This window comes from Nomia melanderi, chromosome 3, assembly GCF_051020985.1.
Source record: "Nomia melanderi isolate GNS246 chromosome 3, iyNomMela1, whole genome shotgun sequence".
Classification (NCBI taxonomy): Eukaryota; Metazoa; Arthropoda; class Insecta; order Hymenoptera; family Halictidae; genus Nomia; species Nomia melanderi.
The window spans coordinates 6427127-6444857 of NC_135001.1; the positions used below are offsets into that span (position 1 = coordinate 6427127).

The 17731-nt window shown below is 43.6% G+C and overlaps 1 protein-coding gene across 3 annotated transcripts in view; it reads right to left on the minus strand.

Moving 5' to 3' along the window:
- Con (leucine rich repeat protein connectin) overlaps positions 1 to 17731 on the minus strand; it is a 358673-nt gene that overhangs the window by 204321 nt on the left and 136621 nt on the right. Inside the window, exon 1 of one of the 3 annotated variants that reach the window (XM_076365854.1) lies at positions 14810 to 14863. The exons of the other annotated variants lie outside the window; for them this stretch is intronic. The gene's annotated coding sequence lies outside the window, so the exon portion shown is untranslated. Of the gene's footprint in view, positions 1 to 14809; positions 14864 to 17731 lie in introns of those variants that run through there. 3 annotated transcript variants of the gene reach the window in all.

The window sequence follows — 17731 nt, forward strand, 5'->3', positions numbered from 1 at the left end:
TACTGGAACGCGCTATGTACTCCGTAGAACTCGTTTGTCACTGAATTACTGTACAAGTCCAGGAGGGGAGGAAGGGGAGCGAGTACGGGAGCGTAACGTTTACGTGTACTTCTACGGGGTCCGCACGATAAAGCGTTCGTAAATCTAGTCGGTGACACGCGTGATTTTCTTCATCCTTCCTACGGTTGCATTGCAGGGACCGTAATCAGACCCCGGATCCTTTCTGAACGTTCGCCGCGGGTTTAAATTAAAAGATCGCGGGGAACTTTCGACTGAAGCGATTTTCCGCGATACTAGATACGCGTGCGTGCTTCCACCACCCATTGAGGGGAATCAAGCGAACGTGATCAGCGAAGTTGTTCGCGAGTTGGGAATGGAAGATAACATTGGTTGTGTATTTACGAAATGCAGAAAAAGTGATATTGTGGTGGTTACTTGCGAACGAAAATTGTGACTGTTAGGGGATATTGTAAAATGTTGCGAGTTTTTCGATATTATGGATGACGAAAATAGTAATTTTCTTTCTTTATTATTAATATTCTACACATTTTTTTATTTACTTTATAACTTATACATAACGCTTAAAATTGTATACCCTTGGATTAATTAGCAGGCTATAAATTAGTTTAGCGCGAGCACCTGTTCCTTGACAGTTGTATTATTTTATTAGAAGGGATACCTGGAATTCATTTGACATTCTACTGCTGATACTTGCAGTTGTTCACTTTTATACTTCCTTCCGCGGCGTATGCCAAATTCTTTCTTCGAACTGCGTCGGTTAAGCGGCCGAATATGCTCTGCTTATTCATAAGGCACACACGGGTCTTCTGAAAGTTCAGCTTTCATGCAAACACCCGCTGGTTGCAAATTTCTTGCGTGTTTTCTCGAAACAAGTTAGAAACTTTCTTTGCGCAATAGCAACAGAACTTCTACCATTCGATTCGTAAGAAGCGCTTTTCCCGCTGGGCGTGCGCGGTCATTGATCAGGCGGCGGGAACCTGATACCCTTTCAAATTAGTTCAAAACACGTATCAATACTTTCATAACGTTTTACTTGTAATAAAATTGTCTATTCTTTTAGTAATAACCTTCTAAATGTAGTTCTGTTTACTGAATACTTGTTCCGAAACGATTGTAATGAAGATTAAATTCAAACAATAACGAGCGCATCGCTTAAATTTACCATTCGAAATATCTGCGACATTTTACTGGGATCTAAATGTGAATCAAGATACCGTAGCACGGAACAATTACGCGTATTATCACTTCAGAGTTGTGTTTATGCAACGGAAGAACATACTTATATATTAGATTCATAAGAGAGGCCAGTGGCGGCGTTACTCCGTAATCACGTTAATAAAGCTTCGCCGGCGTCAACGCAGTTACGTAGTTAAATATTGTACTATTAACTATGCAAATTAGGACAGCACTGGGAAACGTACGTGTCTGGTCTCTCGTTAAATAAGTTTAGCAACGATTCCATCGTCGCGCCGTTTCGCAGGCCCGATTAACGCTGCGCAGATACCGCCTTCTCGCGACTACTCAATATTACGAAGAAACATTTCCGTAAAACTTCTACTCCACACGTTCATTACAACGATTAAATATTCCCGAGCGAACAATCAGGTTTCATTTCGACTTAAGAGAATTGCCAAATGCAAGGCATTCAGGTTTCAGCATTTAATCCGAACTATTAAAATTTTCAAGTGTAAATCATGTTCTTTAAAAAAATATCCCCCCGACGCTTTACGAATATTCAAGCTTCATTAAGAAACTATCACTTATACATCTTATTCTTTCACAACTGTAGTATATACACAAATTCTCAAATACGACTGAATACCTATAGAAACATTCTACTAATGAAACTCGTAAAACATTTAATTCACGCGAAATCTACCAATCAACGTATTACTGACATTTATACAAAATCCTAAGAAAATCAATCAGACTCATAATATATTATAATGCTTCCCATAAGCCCAGAGCCCATAAGATTCGATTTTACTTTGGCACGTGTCATTCACCCCCCAAAATTAGTCCCATTCTCCTTCCCCCGAGTATTAACGAATGCGGGCCCGTCGCAGTCCCGAAAAACGTTTGCGCCGACCGCGACGTGAAAAGGCAACGAGGAACCCCTCGATTCGAGTGTCACGGTAACACAGAAGCCGGGTAGGTTAAGTGCACGGTCAACCATGATGACCTACAGGGCTCACCCTCATAGTCGTCGACGGGCGTAACGATGCAGGTCAATCTCACGATTGACGCGACGGTAACCGGACAGATGATACCGTGGATAATGTTGCTACGGGTGTCTCCTGGAGATGCATCATCTCCGGTGACGGTTCCCGGAGGAAGAAAAACCAGGGAGGCCGAGCCATCGCATTAGGATGATTAACACGACTGGCCACTGCCTCCGAGCGCAAGGGAAACCGCGCGACAGGGTCCAGCACGCCCTAAATCCCGGATTCGCGCTGTTAACGAATGTCGTTCCCTTGCCGCGGTGTGTCCTGTGTCAACGTTTGTCGTAGCGGGCGAACTTTTCGGATTGATTCGATGAGAATTCATGAGGCCAGCCTTGATTATTCCGCTCCCGGGCCGAGTTACAAGAGTTTTATAGCGCTAGGAATTTCGAGTTTAAACGAATCACCGGTCAAGAGGACGATGTAAGAATTTGATGGAGGTTTACGGGAAAGAAGTTAAAATTAGAAATTATAAATTTCCCTGTGCCGCGAGAATGTTTTAAACAACACTGCACGACGTCGCGAGAATTCCAGTCCAGCGGCGTCGTTAATAAATATTCGTCGGACCGACAGCGGTTTCATTGCGCGGGAACAATTTTTGCGGTGTTCAGCGTTGTTTTTGCCGCAGCAGGAAAACCATAACGAACCGTGGTGTGTAAAAAGCTGCGTGGCGGCTGAAAGCGGATCGCAGGGACCTCGAACACCCATAAGCCCGGACTTTTTCGTCGGTGGAAGAGGAAACGACCGTGTCGCGGCTCCATCAAGCCGCAGGTCTCCGCGTCGCCGAGGCTTCTGACGGGGGAATATCGACGATGGGAGCCGTGCCGGGCTACTTTGCGCCGTGAATAAATAATTAGAGGAATTATCGCGGTGTTCCCGCCGCTGAGAGACCGGTGGAAAGCCGCTGGCGAGGAGAAAAAGCTGGAACACATGCGGCGGACGGCCATTGTTTCGCCGCGGAGACGGTCTCTTCGCTCTTATTTTCTCCTCTTCCTCATCACGGCCAGACCATTCACCCGCAATTAGTATTATTTATTTTGCTCCCGCTCCTCGCTCCTTGTGCCCAAGCAGGAGGACACATTACCGAAACCCCGGCTCAGCCAGGACTCTTTCCGCCGCGGTGAATCGGATCTGCCTCGCGCATTTGCCTTCCATTTCCCAGCGATAAAAGACCCATGAAAAGCGTCTTCCGCTGCGGAACCGTCGCATCGTTGCTGAATATCGATCGTGTTTCGAGGACGGACCGAGTGCACCGACGATCATGACGGTGGAAAATTAGAGGCCATGAATATTAACGCGTTTGCCGACGAAGGATGGACATAGGAACGGCTGTAAGCGGTGTTTGTTTGAAACGCGACGTAAAATTTGTCCTTCCATAGCTTCTTAACGTTGATATATTCAAATGGGAAGCTGGAAGTGTAATGAAAATTAACTTTGATGAATTTTTAGTGCTTGTCACGAGTAAATCGTGTTTTTTCGCCCTGGGCAATCTACACTTTTCTTTGCAGCTGTCTACATTGTTGCGATATTTCATTAAGGTATCGACTTCTGATCTTTCACACGCGTGTAAAAAATTGAACGAGGGAACAGAATTGATTTCCTGAAAGCTCGACGGTGTTCGCGGAGAATCTGACCGACAGAAACTCCTTTTTTCCCAGCATCTGGGCTCGATTCATCTTCTCTATTTCACCCTCGTCGACCGAGCGTCGGGCTTTCAAGCACTTCAATTAGATTTCTTGATAACGGAAACGGACACACGTCCCCGAGACACATGTGCGTGTGACGATGCATTTCCCTCCGATTTAATTAAAAGCTAAAGCGGCCTTTTCTTTAATTGGACTTCGAATTATGTCGCGCTAGGCACGCGTGCGCACGGGCCAGCAGTTTATTAAAATTACTTGGGGACCGAAGCACCGTTATAGCGTTCCCGACATTAAACGAAACGAATTTTCAATAAACTGCTTTCTCGGGCTCTAATAAAAATTCCACGGAGCTCCCCTTTATGTTTTTATCTGACCGCTAGCCTACCCACATATCCCCACTTGACAAGACTTCCCGAAACGAGTTTACAAAAACAGTCACAACAGAGGAACAAGTTCCAAACGTTCAAAACTCCGGATTTACCACTAGAACTACCGGGTCGATAAAAACGATCCATACCTCACTTCTATTTTTATAATCATTGTAAACGTAATAAACGTTTGTCTGAGAAGTCACTAAAGAATTTCATTCAGTAATTCGCAAACTGAGTTACTAGATTAGAGTTACTATTAAAACTAGATAAAACCAATTTAACTCAATAGTTCCAGCGTTAAAAAGGTTTACCATCCTCGACTTAATAAACCCAAAGTTTCCATTATAATTCATTAGCCCCGCCCGAGTACCGATTTTTCCCGGCGCTCCAAGGAAAACAACGTTTAATCATCGCAAGAAGGGATTCGTAGATTCGTGGGTCTTAAAGGACTAACGTCCCGTTTAATAACACCGCGAGGAAAGAAATTATGAAGCAGCCATTTCGAGTGGCCGTCGCGAGGTCACCGCTCGAAACGCGCCGTGGTTAATTAAAGAGAGCCATCAGCTATTTTCATTCCCCGGGGAGGTCGCTGAGGAGACCGGTCGCCTAAACCTCTTTCTATTAACTTTTTCACCGCAGCGCGGCGCCTGGCAGAGGATCCTCCCAAGGATCGGGCCGGAATCAGCTTACAAGTTGAACAGAGTTATTGTACCGGCAGCTGGCCGACTTCCGGGCGCGCGCAAATAATTGATCAACCACTTCTTCGGCAGTATTGGGAGCAACGGTAACGAGACCGCGGAAAATCTTGCAGGTGATCACCTGGAACGTGAAGATCGATTCCTTAATATCATAGAAACTCAGAGACGATGGACAATAGACTAGCCGCAAAACCCTATCAGTTGGTTCCGTTGAAGATCCCTCATCTCGTCTTCTCTGCCGCTGCTCCACTGTTTGTTTTTCGCTACCAGCTTCCTCCGTCTCTCTATCTATCCCGTGTTTACACAAATTCTAGCTAGCTCACGGTCCGGACATCACATTCTGCAGCGTTCAGAGGGACAAACGGGTAGCAATGGTGGCGATAGAGCCGGAACCTCGCCTCCACTCGGCCGCCATATTGAGGTAAACAGCAGGTTCCTTAATCACTTGAATGCTCAGCTTCACGCAATTACGGTAATTGGCACGCTTATGAATAATTCGGGCAACCAGCCGACCGTCTGCTCGCCACTTCTCGGCTTCGGTGTCGACGTTTCTTCTTGTTCCGACCTAGTTTTACTCGATCTAGATCCCTCGAACGCGGAAACTGCTACGTGTTTCGATGACTCGTTGGAGATTAAACATATTCTATCGCGCAGAAAGCGTCAGTGGTGGGCCACTTAGTACTGCGGAAGGGAAATCAATAAATCATCGTTCGTTCATGGCTGTCGAGAATTTCAATCGGTTTACAGATAATATTTTCTATGGGCGAGATGCGCGCCGGCAAAGGCAGAGGAAAAGTCTGCCTTTTCAGGAAACAAACTCCAGGTTCCCTCGATAAAATCGTTCCTTTATCGGCGGGTTGATTCCATTCCCGCCAGGGAAACGGAAAGCTCGTATTAAATAAACCCGTCGCTTCTAAATAATACAAAGAAATATTGCCTCTACTCGTATTCCCTTTTGCCGATCGCTGATCCACGTTCAGGTTTCCCTTTTGTTGTTTACTTAATTGTTTAATTAAGCTGGATCAATGTCGACTCACGAAGTGAAGACCTAATATGTACAAACCGTTGGTACTCAATCAACTTTTGTGCTTTCAAAATGAAAAATTTAATTATTGATAATAATAGAAAATTTGATTGGAGATAATCAGTTTAAGAATATTGTTATCGAATAAAAATATTTAATAACATAAGCAACTAGATAGAAGTGTAACGTAAGAGCTGTGTTAGCAAGTTATTAATCATCATTTCTAATAAAATGTACCTTTACGTTGAAAGAATGGATAATATTACGTAAAACGTTGAAAATTCTCGTCGCAGACAATTCGGTAAAAACAAATTTTCGAGGACGAAATCGGGCAGTACGAAAAAATTCGCGATGAACAATGTTCGGAGCGGTTCGTTAAGAGGTTCCGAAAATTTTTAATGGAACAGCGTCAGAGCAAAAAGCCCATCGGCGAGATACCATCGTGGTTTTTGGTCGTTAGTCCCTTAATCGTGGCGCACGAGAACATTCGCAGCTCGGAATTATAATTAGCAGCATCTAATTCGCGGATCGCGCCGCAATTAACGGTTCACCCAGCTGCGCGAGATTCTTAGTCGCACTTTTGTCCCGTTGTTACTGCGGTTTGCGAGAAACATCGAATGTCAGAGAAGAAAAATTCCGCGGTGTATCCACCAATTACCATTCAGCCGATAAGGGTCCAGATGAAACAAAGGAACCGCGGAATTGAATAAATACAACGCAGAAATTGAAACGCCAGCCGCTAATTGCACCCGAGTATTTCACGAGTGCCTGCATCATGTTCACTTTCAGTGATGCAATAATAAACTGTCGATAATTGAAACAGGGCAGCTTCCTTCCCCCGACAATCACACAAACTCGTGTCGAAGATTTCTACCCAAATTCAGGTAATAAGAGCGTTTAGTTTTCCTTTTAGGTTGAAACCAAATTGTATTTTAATATTATTATATTGTCGTTACTATAGTGTTAATACTATTTCATTATTACTATCGTTATTATATTCTTAGTATTTTATTGTTACCACTGTTATTGCATTATTCTTGTTATTACCATATTGTTTTATGTTTGTTGTTACAAAAGTTTAACCTCCACAGTAATAGTAGAAATTCTTAACACTAAAACTACCGATCAGTTAAGTTGACTTTTTGAAATTCCTCTATAGAAACTACAAGAGCGTATCTATTGAAGCTTTAATTGCTTTACAATTCAGTTTGCGTATTCCTCCATCAATTGTTTGAATAATTTCTTAGAAAATCGTCTATTATCTTTGTAATAATGGCAAAAAGAAGAAATCAGGAATAGATCATTTTGATCCGTCGGATAGTTTCAGTGTTAATCTTCAAGCAAATCATTACAAATATCCGAAGCGCAGCAAATCGCGAATAAAACTGCGAAACAAGAGATTAAAGAACATCTAAAGCTTGACGGAATATTCTACACCGATTGTCGAATTTATACACAGTACCCGACGTTTAAATAAACTCCGCGCAGACCCGGTTGGGCTCACTAGTCCGGTCGGTCGCGCGAAAAAATGCTCGTAAATCATGACACGTCCGCTCTAATATCCGACAGCTACCGAATATTTTCACCTGCGCGCATTAACCGACAGGTCATTCCGCGCAGTGTTTTACGGTCGCTGTGATCGCGGCTGTCATCCGCCCCTGATATTGCGCGCTGAAATTTTTCGCGTGGCCGAGATACCGATATTCGACCGAACGGAATTCGGAATTCGAGCCCGTTCATAAACGAAGGCCCCGGTGTTCGCGCGTTCACCGGATACTCGGCCACAACGCACGCGAATTAATTCTTTCGAGTAATTGCAGTTCGACGTATTGACGGGGGAACATAAAATTTTATGGTTCATTATAAGCAAGTGCTCCGGTTTCATTTAATTATCACTAAAAAATTGACCGGGTTATAAGGTCGCTTTTATGGACGCGTAGAAGGAACATCAATTAACCAATAAACAAACCGAATAAGAGGATCATAGGACGTAAGCGAGACAATTAGATACAAAGAAACACTGCTTATATACACAATTCAAAGGGAATCAAATATCCAGTAGAAATATATCCAAAAAAAATCGAATCTCCGAGCTTTGTAGTTCATAAAAGCCGGAGTATCAATTACAAAGCGCAAGAATCCGTGGCCAACTGCGCCGGAACGAGATCGTCAACGATTTTCGACCAGACTCCGGCACAATTTTCCTCTTTTCCATTTCCCCTTTTTGTCGAGGAATGCTCACGGTAACGATCGTCGTGCGAACGACTTCCGTTCAGGAGAAGGTACTCGTTTCCACGCACTGGAAAAGAGAAAGGAAGAAAGAGGGGGAGAGAACAGGGGAGGGCAAGACGGCGAAATCAAGCGGCAGGAAATTCGAGCGTTTACACGCGGATTTCAAAGCAAACATGGATCTCACGTAGGAGCGTAAACGTTTATTAGCGCCGGCTGGGGACACGCGTGTATTTTAATCCGGGAGCAGTGAAGCTGCTGGATTGATCGCTCGCGGAGCCGGCTCGGCCAGTTCCCAGCGCTCCGATCGACGGTTTTACGAAGTCGTAAGTGCTCCGAAGTGGGAACAAAGCCGCCGCGCGAACTGCAAAGCTGCCCCGCAGGACTAGAGAACTTGCGAGGCTGTTGCCGTGTCGCGTTTCTGGTTGCCCGCGACACTTCTAACGAATCTGTGGAATTATCTAAAGCGACAAACTGTTGATAAGAGGACGGCCGCGGTTTCCTCCTCTCGTTTCGTCTTGTTTCTTGCCTCGCCGAGACATTCGGGAAGATCCTGTGCCGTTTGCCGTTCGATCGGTAGAATTCTAAGTTCGATGTTTGGTTTCATCTTATTTCTTGCTGCGATGAGACGCTTGAGAAAATTCTGGGATGTCTTCGGTTTGATGAAAATGATAGGTAGAATTCTGGACTACGGTAACTCAGATGGCGCAACCTTTTTAAGGGAGCTGTTACCTCTTTAATATATCTTCTTTTACGTATCAATGATATTTACAATGTAAATGTGTATAATTTTGTAAGAATACTTTATAAGTTACATAGAATTATATAGGAATAGTTGTATCGGTCTTAGTGCAAGATACAGTGTACCACTAAAAATCATTGACAATATAAACATTTGGCAATAAATGAGATTGGGCTATCGTATTCGGAATTACCCTAAGTTGAACGTTTCGTTTCATTTTATTTCTTGCTTACACGAGACAATTAGAGGGGTCCTAGAATGAGGCGAGTATTTCTATTGTAACTTTTAGTTTTTTAGTATTTTTGTATTTTAGTTTTTAATCCGATTACAAGAAGGTGGGTTGGGAATCGAAAATTGTGGTTAAAACGATCTCATCAATTAGTCATGAAGTGGTATTTTTGAAACTGTATTTTGGAGAGTGATCTTATTATTGAGCAGCCAATTATCGTTACCAGAAGGAGATAGGTGTAATTTTAAATTGAAGATGGATATTTGAGACTTTGATTAATACTGAGCGATATCGAAATCGATATTTCAAGACTTCTTGTGGCCGATAAACGACTGAAATAAATTTAGATTACATGTTTCATTATTCAAATGAAATTTGAAACGATTAAGCGGATCCGCGTCCTCGATTAGATCTTCATTAGCAAGTTTAATCATTGCTTTTCAATCAACGTAGACTAAATTACCTGTAAAATATATAGACACACGCAGAATTAACGAAGCTACGCGAACATGAATTTAAATAAAGAACCGTAACTCCGAAAATAATATGTGGTACCATACCATTCATATAAAAGATTCTTCCCCAGATTCCACTTCGCGCAGACAGTACAAGGCCAACAGATGCTCCAGCCAGTACAGAAAAAAATGCATCCCAGAAACAGCGTCAAGATTGAAGATACGAAAGCGAGGGAGAGAGATCCTCAGATAAAACACACGAAACCGTGATGCCCGGTGACACGAGGAGTAACTAAGCAAAAAGGAACCGAAAGGAGACGACTTGGATGGGATCTAGCTAGAAACTAGAGGACAGACGCGGGGAAGAAGCAACGAGGACAAGCGGAAACAACGTCGCAAAACGTGTGTATCTTGGCGTGGCGTGGCTGACACAAGGGGTTGCCAAATTAAACAAGGGCCTAAAACAAGGGCAGCTCCTAATTTGCGCGCCGGGGCAATCCAACCCTTTCCCTATCTCGTTCATCCTAGCGCTCCGTTTAAGCAAGAATTACCGTCTGTCTGCAGACAGAGGGAGTTCTCGCTGAGGATTTCGCCGGAAACCGCTTACGCTTAAAGCTGCAGCTTTAAAGGCTGCCCGGCTACCAACTTTTCTCGGCCGGAATAATCGAATTGTTTACCCGCCGACGATTATCGTTCCAGGATCGAGCCAATTCCAGCCTCTGCCCGCGAAACGAAATGCTTCAACGACGATCAAGTGAATTTTCCCAGCGTTTTGGTTGCCTCCAGCTCCCGGAGGAGTGAACAATGTACCCGGCAGCTATTTATCATGCTGGAGGTAGACGTTATCGGGATTACATCTAATTACTCGACGCTCAAGATTTGAAAGGATGTTCCTCGCGCTGCGGGATTAACCCGCTCCACCTCTTCTCTCACATCTACAACGCCGACGGAAAGTTCCCGTGGACCTTGTATTCACGCCCGGATCAGACGAAGAAACTGGATGGTTCCTTCGTTTCGCGATACTTTGGCGAAAACGGGGAAAATATTTGATCTCACAGTTTAATCGCTGACGCTAATCTACCGAAGAGTTGGCCGAGAGTCGCGAAATCTGGACAATGGGAATAGTTTTTCCTTTTGAAACTGTGCAACTGTCGAGAACTCGGACGTCTGAGCATCGGAAAATTGTTTCCGATTTCTTTTCGTACAAAGTTGCTCTTTGTTACAGAGAATTGGTTACTATTGTCATTCGACCAACTTGCTAAGCGGTCTCTATGAAGTTCAAAGTAAGGTCGAACGAAGTTGAGTTCCTTTTTTTGGCCGTTTTATGTAATAGTTGAAGAAAAGGATACCGACGATAGTGTTTGTTGATTGCGGAAGAATCTAAAGGCGAGTATTGCCATAAAATGGGAACTTTTGATAGCGGCTGCTTATTTTCCACGCTACTTTCAGATATACCAAGGGGCAGGGGGTTCGTTTCACGGCAAGAACATAAAATGCGAGGTATCTAGGTAACTTCCGGTCGACAGTGCGCTCCGCCGGAGTTCCTGTGAATTCGCTGTGAAAAATACGACAGGCGATGCCGATCTAAAGTCTTCGTTCTAACTGGCTCGGTCATTCCGAGAAAGTGACTGGCGGGAGAAACGCCGAGTTTAAGGAAAATGAAAATTCTCTGAGCAATTTCCTCAAACTGACGGCCCCGATGAGGCGGCTAGGAGCCGGGGGTTGAGGGATGCGTGGATGCGCACACCCTTTTCTACCGAGGAGGAACGTGATTTTCTGAATTACAGGGACGAGAGGTGTTTTTAAGAAAAAGCAGCGCCGAGAAGGGGGAGGATTCTGCGAGTAAACTTGTGAAATTCTATAATGCGCCTTGAAAGCGACGTCGCCCGTTGGAGAAGGACAAAATCCGCCGCCTTTTGTGCTCCTTTTCCAGCTAACGTAATCATTCTATCTATTAAGTCGCACAATTACGAACCACTTAACAACTTGTACAATAAACAATTCGTAGGAAAACTGTTCCTTAATCCCCGCATTCCGTAAATTGATCATTCTAATTAGATCAACGAAAAGCTAATCTTCGTTACACAGTAACACAAAGATATGTAACGTTCAAAAGATTTAAAAAAAAGTTTAACCGTTCCAGCAAAAGTTGAACACTAATCGGAGAATATAGGAATTCATATGAAGCTGAAGAAAAGAAGACAGAATTTTAAATCTGATCGCTCCCATTTGGAGTCAACGTTGAAAACGTACTCCACGAATATTGTCAAAGAAAATGGAGTCCACTCGTAAATGGTAATTAAAAAATATTCGACCAACGAACGGCGCGAAGCTCCTTGATAAAGCGTTAAAACGCTCCTCCAAAAGACACACGGAAACAAACGGTGCAAGCGTTTCAACAACTTGTTACCGTTCCGGCCGCTGATTACACGGCCCGTGCGGCGTTCAAAGTACTACCAGCGCGTCACGGTGTTTGAGCAGCACGGTCGCTTGTCCCTGTGTATTAAAACTCGTCGGAACGAAATCGCTGGCCGGCGAATCACCGAAAAGCGATAGAGGATGCTGCCGACGGGTCTCCGGCGACTATGAAATGCACAATTTCCGTTCTTCCGGCGCACGTAGCTTATCTTTCGGCCGCAGTAGCGCGTGACTTTCGACGTCGTGCGGAATATCCGCAGTCAACGTTGTAAGCCCACGGAGATAACGGGTCGCGGAACAAACAGGGCCGGTATAAATTCATATTAGCGATGCTTGTAAACTCTTTTCCCTCGACGTTCTTCGGCCTCCTTTTTCGTCTCCATGTTTTCCTTCGCGTCGACGATCCACCAAACTTTTCTTCGGGCCGACCATCCGGCGTGACTCGAATTACGCGAGACTTTCAGTGTGCTCTTCCGGTCGCGCCGGTGCGCGTGTCGACGATCGATGGAAATTATGCGAAGAAGCTTCCCACCGGAGGTTCAAACGAGCCACTCCGCCGGGAACCTCGACGGAAGCCGCTCTCAAATGCAATCCCGACGGCTGGAAAACTTTCCAATCGAACGGAAAGGTTGCGGCCAGCCCCGGTAAATGTTCTGATTACCGGGACCTCGGCGAACCTTCCCTCTTAACGGGTCAAACCGACTTCCGTGTAACACCTTTCTGCTTTCCAAGTGTTTAGGACGCCGTGAACTCGAGGCTCTACCTGTGCTGCGAAGGATATTGCTCTTTACGCTTTGAAGATGGGGAAATGCAGTGTGAATAGTTTCTAGGCTGTTTTCATGCGTTGCAAAGAGTTAAAAACATATAAAACACCCTGTTTTTTGGAAATATATTTTTGCGTTAGGCGATTAGGAATCGGTGATTCTAAATATTGGATCGACTGTGTTATTCTTCTATGTTAACATATTTGACGCCATTTACTACGATCGTTGCTTCCTTCGAGATATTTTCGCTTTTGAACTTAGTTTATATATATTAGGTTCCAAATGAGATGAACAACGCGATAATTTAATATTTGGTAATTATCGACTTCAAAATCCAGTTTCCAAGTTCCTCTAGAATTGAGATGTATAAATTAAGTTTATCAACGATTACATCAATTAAACGTATGAATCATGTTAATAGCGTCTACGAATTACTGTTGGTTTTCCACCGAACGAGGCACTTCGAAACTCAAAGCACGCTCGGATAATAATTTTGTAACTGCTTGTATCTGATCATCCAGCGGAGTTTCGCTGGATATCGCAGCCGCCGATACATCATCGATACCGCTGATAGCTGGTACTGAATGTAGGTTACTAGTCGAGTTAATTTCCTGACGTAGATAGCTGGCGCTGATACGTTACGTTTGCATTCTGTTTCAGTTATTGCGCAGAGAAATTCGAGATTCAAGCAACCGTGTCATACGCGCAGCAACTGATCTTCCAGCGATGCGTTCGCCAATTCCCCGGGCACGATAAACGATCCCCATTGAAATCCGTGCCACCGAGCAATTTCCATCGCAATAAATCCCGCCGGGGGTAAAGGATTTTAATTGGGAAAAGAAGCTGCCGACGCGACTCGTCGCGTCGCGGTGAATTGAGCGAAAGTAAGCCGGCCAAACAGATTTATTAAGGGCGGAGGGCGGATTTCGGAATTGCCCGTAACGCCGCGAGGATCGCGGAATTACTGACATCCGGAAAATTGTTTCCGATTCCTCTGTGTCCCTTCTCTCTCTCTCTCTCCCTCTCTCCCTCCCTCCCTCTCACACTCTTCAGATCCTCCACAGCCAATCGAGTTTCCCTTCACTATTTTCTGAAAATTCCGAATATCCTTTATGCCCCGGTCTACGATTTCTATAGGAAATTCCGGCGATATTGTTATATCCGTGGAGAAAGTGTGCGACCCACCGGGCCAGGTTCCAAGATTGGAACTCGATCCTCCTCCGCCCGAGGTAAAAGTGCTGTTTCTTGTGTTACCGACGCTGCTTCTGGCGGTTTCCGCATTTTCTTCAGCACTCAGTTTCTCCGCGCGGTCGTCGTCTACGCGAAATAATTAACACCGAGATCGTGAACTGCGAACTGATTTCATAAATTCATATCAACCCCCTCGAGCAAACGATTTTCGAAAACGTCCTCAGGAAAAAACTATTCACGCTGCCAGGATAATTCGCTTCGCTTTTCTGGAAACGAAAGCTACATACTTCCAAGTTGCTTCTTCAAACAGACCCTTCAACCGTTAAAACAATCCCGCTCGGACAGTCTTCGTTAGCTAATAATCCCGGCTGAACTTCGAGCCAAGAAATACGCGATTTCCCTCCGCTTCGTGCCCACTTCGAAAATAAAACTCGCTAACTCGGAACTTGTTTCTCCGAAGTACAGATGTTCAAAGCAACTTTCACGACGATAATTTTTAATATTCAAGCCCGGACAGGAAAGTAGAAGTTTCGCGATTGGGAAAATGTTTTCGAGTCGCTGAACGCTTTGTCTCTAGTTAGTTCTGTCGCCGGTAATGACGACCGAAGAAGTTTCGCCAGCGTTTCGGCTAAAAAGTGTGGCGTGTTAGCACGGAATCAAGATGTTATCCGAGTGCGTGCCGAAAGAAGGGGGATTGTTACGTAGCGATTCCTCGTAGAGGCGACATTGCGTGCAGACTGCCTTAATGGTTGCGGTGGAATTGCAAATGTATACAATGTACCATTGTCCCTGTTCTTTGTACCTGTTTTTCCTCTCCGTTGTTTATGTCCGCGACGAGGGGTTCGCTCGTGTTTCTTTATTTATCGCGGAAAGCTAGAGGCGCAGCATCCCTCTTCCGCGGGGCAGCCACTCGTCCCGCGAGGACAACTGCGTGTTTGCTGTCAGCCTGACCCTTGTGACCCGCTCCTGACGTCCGCCATTCAAATTAATACACTCGGACAGCCGTTCTGTAACGGAGAGAAATTGACGGAGACTAAGAACAAGCTTTCCAAGGAAGTGGCGAGCTTCAAAGGGGATTCTTGACGCTGCGAAAGAACACTTTACCTTTTCGTGTCCGAAATTGTCGAGAGAAATACTGTTTTTCTTCCTCTTGGAGGGTGTTGTCGCGATGGCTGTGCCGACTCGAGGAATATAAAAGCGGTGGATTGATATATTGCGTGCTTATTTTTGGATCATATGATTTTGGGCAGGAAAGACATCGATCGTTCAGGTGGTATAGGTTTGTGATTGGAACAGGGAAATGAGATACTGGAAGGTTGTTTTAGATTTGGATGATGGATACTAGAGCAATTGCAAAAGCAATTGTTCTAATTCAAAGCTTATTAGTTTGATCTAATAGTATACAAGAACAGAGTTGAATATCTCAGCTCGATGGCCTATAAAAATCTATACCAACAAATTAGCAGTCAACCAATCATGTAATCAAATATTTTCTCTTGAATTGCCATTATTTTTCTACGATATTCAATTCATCAAAGTACTCGATAAAAAGTGAAACATCCACATGGAATATAAGATAATTGCATTCGACTCGCTCCGATACTCAGGAACCAACGCGAAATGTTCGCAACTTCAGACCGAACAATCTCGCCGACCCTATTTATTAAATGGCGAACTGGAGAATAGCCGAAGAACGTGGGTGACGATTAATTTGCAAAATCAACGAGTTCCCCGGGTGTTCGAGGAACTTTGGCCGGCTCGCAACGAGGGGTCAGGTGACCTGAGTCCGGTAGTTAATGAGTCCGTGATTAAAGTTGGATGTTTGCTGTAAATTGACGGAATATTCATGCGCTCCTGACATTCTGAGCCGGGCATGGAAATTTGCCCGGCTAGTCGATTACCGAGGTGATTCCCGATGGCCATCGCCGCCTATCATTCGATGGACACGCTCGAACTTAGCAGCACTAATTAGCATAACAATTAGTCAATTAATTAAACCGGTGTACAGCGACTGCTGCGGCGATTGATTAGCACTTACAACCTGACTGGAAACGCCCCGTGCGGACCTGCACACTGTCGCATTGCCTTCCAGCCACCCCCTTACTTTCGATTCGCGACAACGCTCGCTGGAAATCGGCTAATGACGACAGAACGTTTACGGTGACCGAGAAAGTTGTTTGTAACGAGCAGCCACTGGTGTTCCATCTAACTTTGTAGGAAAGTGTGTTTAAGAATACAGTGAACCCTCGGATAACAGAGTTAATTGACTCCGTGTTGTTCAGAACCGCATTATACGATACTTCGTGTTAGAAGTCGTATAAGTGTAATGTTCAAGTTCCGAATTATTGAAAACCGTGTTGTTGGATACTAAGAATTCATGAAGGATTGTGAAAGTTAGTAAGTATACATAATAGCGTGTAAAAGATATCGTACGAGAAACTAATGCAATTAGTATTCTAGTTGTATGCCATTTTTAACTGTGTTATTCGAGAGTTGATTGCATTGTAAATGAAGAAATGTTTTTCTTCGAGATAGATGCTAAAATTGGAAGCGATGGATATAAAGGTAGAGAGTGAACATAAGTATTAGTGCAATTGTACAGATTAACAATGCAATTTTCTACTGAATGTAATGGGAATTTATTTTCCTTTTGCGATGTCATCGTGCCACGCTTCTTAAGAATTCTTCCTCTTTAAGGAATGAAGTGATATTACGAGTTACAAAGTGTTTTTAACGTACTTGAAACTCCACCGACAAGAATATTCCTACGTTACTGGGCCAATTGCAGACTAGCCCACGGCGTAACAATGAAAAACAATTGCTCATAATTACCCTGGCGAATAAAATAAAATGAGAATTCTAATGAACCCTTATCCAATTTCTTATCTTATTTTTAGCTACTCAGGATCCGCGGTGTATAACGGAATCGTCCGTTTAATTTCCATTTTCCGAGGAGAGTCTCGAAGAAATTTAAATTTGCATAAAGATCCGTAGTCAACCGTTACCGTTCCGAAATAAAGAAATTGCGAAACGTAGAATTCCTTTCAAATATTAACGACCAGTATTATTCACATCAGATTAAATTAAAAATTTCCCGTGGGAGGGCGGAACAAGTTCAACCCCATGCCCTACAATATCGAAAATTTCGAACAGAACTCAGCTAATATAAATGCCACTTAATCCTTTTAAGATCTAATTAAATATTCATTCTTCTATTATCAATCATAACGCTTCAGAATAATCACAGACATAATATGATCTTGGAATTCCTTCCTTTTTCCAATGAATTATAAACAATGAAATAATTCCGTTTCCATATAATATTATCTGCAAAAATCTCAAATATATTTTAACAAATATAAATCCTATTCCAGTCCCTTTGATTTCAAATTAAATATTATTTTCCTGTTATTAACACAAAAACTAAGACGGGTCAAAATTACCTATTCCAGATTTCTCCTTTTCGTAATTACTAAACAGATAACAGACGTTTCTCTGAGAAATTAATAAAGAAATTGATTTAGCAACACGCAAACTGAATTATAAATTGAATTGCACTCTTGAAGTTTCTATAGAGGAATTTCAAAAAATCGTCTTAACTACTGGGTAAGTTTACTGTTAATTAATATCCTTTAGGGACAAGCTAGACACTAAATTCCATAGAACTCTTTTTCCACTCCAGTAAATAATCAAAAATGACTACAAAATAGTTCTGTTTGGACAA